Genomic DNA, 1,706 nt, shown 5'->3' on the forward strand with positions numbered 1-1,706 from the left:
ATATATATATATATATATATCCGCTGTCGTAGACAACTGTATGTCAACAAATCCCAGCCTTTATGATATTTCCTCTAGACTACCACACAGAGTGAAAAAGGAAAAATTATGGCGTCAAACAGCAGAGGCAACTTAGCAACCCACTGAGTACTACTATTAGGGTAACTGTGGATTTGTTTTAACTTGGACCTGTTGTTATTATGTTTTTGTGTGTAAGTGACTATTTGGAACAACAAACTGGTCCAATATTGAGTGAGCAGCAGCGATACAGGCTGCAATGTAATCCCAGCGGGCAACAGTTTAAGGAGGAACAGCTATTGAAAACTGACATTGCCACTGTCAAACCCACCAGACTCCTTTTTAATAAACAGTAATGTTATTACTTCATTCAAAGTCGACAGAAACAAAATAAAACTCACAAAAAACATCCTGGTTCGTCTCTCCACTGTTCCAACAATCACTAACTCTGATTTGGTTGAAATAAACCTTTAACTCAGCCAGTTAGATGTGAAAATATGCTGGCTCTACACATGCTAAAATTACTGTTAACTTATATGGAGTCTAGTGTGTTTAGTAATGGCGATTCTGGGGCCATTTCTGGTAAAATAATAAAGATGTTACTCTTTAACAAAAAGATTAACCTCAATAAGGATCCTTCCCATAATGTTGTCAGACACTTACAATACCAATCTAAGCTTGTCAGTGGCAAAAATAAGCACTTTTGATGGACATACATTGATGGTGATCAATGGCCCACAGTGATTACTTTGTAGTCTGTTTTGCTACTACTGGCTGCAGTGGTCTCACTCAATACTGAACCAATTTCGAAAATGATTGTTCCCATTAAACACACACAGACACAAAAACATGCGAAACTAGGGTCCAGGGTGGAAAATACCAGTTACCCTTTAATTGACAAATTTCATGAGTGCAGATGGTTCAAGCTTTCCACATTTTATATTTAACAAGATGAAAGACCATCAGTAGCAATTTGATCACAGTACAATTAAAAAACTGATTGCCGTGTAGGGGTCTAATTTCAAGTGGCTTGGGTATTCCAGCATAGTAACTGGCTATGTTCATGGGTGGGAAGTCTGCAAGGGTTCTTATCCGAGTGGCTCCATGAGCATTTCCTACTGGCCAGTCAGGCCGAGGGTTGGAACTGGGAGTTTGGGGATTGTGTGAACCTCCCACTCGTTAGGTTTGTAGTTTTCATAATGCGGGCTGCTGAGACACTGAAGGGGAGCACACAGGTTCAGAGGGAAAATAAATTGAGTATGAAGTCAAATAGCTGACCTTTTTCACAGCTGAGATTTTGACACAGGAGTCAAAATAAATAATATTATTATTAATTGCTACAGTGTATTAAAACATATGCTGGGACCAAGCAATCTTTTAATATCATCAGTTACACCTGTGCTTTTCCTGCTATGACAAATCAAGATAAGTGAAGACGGTCTATGAGGATTCATTTGGATACAATGACGATATTCAAAAAGGCAGCTGCAAAGTGGACTAACTTCTGACAAGGAAGAAAAAAACTTAATGTTTACCTAAACACACTCATACCAAGAGGTCTCTGAATGTAGGAAATACAGACTACAGCATGACACATTTGCAAAAGGTACTGAAATATGTCCCATTGTATTCTGGGAAGAGGTATATATATATATATATATATATATATATATATATAATATATATAT

The 1,706-nt window shown here is 37.6% G+C and overlaps 1 protein-coding gene across 1 annotated transcript in view; it reads right to left on the minus strand.

The window, feature by feature from the left end:
- vps9d1 (VPS9 domain containing 1) overlaps positions 1-1,706 on the minus strand; it is a 57,434-nt gene that overhangs the window by 31,857 nt on the left and 23,871 nt on the right. The window lies entirely within an intron of this gene.

Source organism: Epinephelus moara, chromosome 20, assembly GCF_006386435.1.
Source record: "Epinephelus moara isolate mb chromosome 20, YSFRI_EMoa_1.0, whole genome shotgun sequence".
In the NCBI taxonomy this organism is placed as follows: Eukaryota; Metazoa; Chordata; class Actinopteri; order Perciformes; family Serranidae; genus Epinephelus; species Epinephelus moara.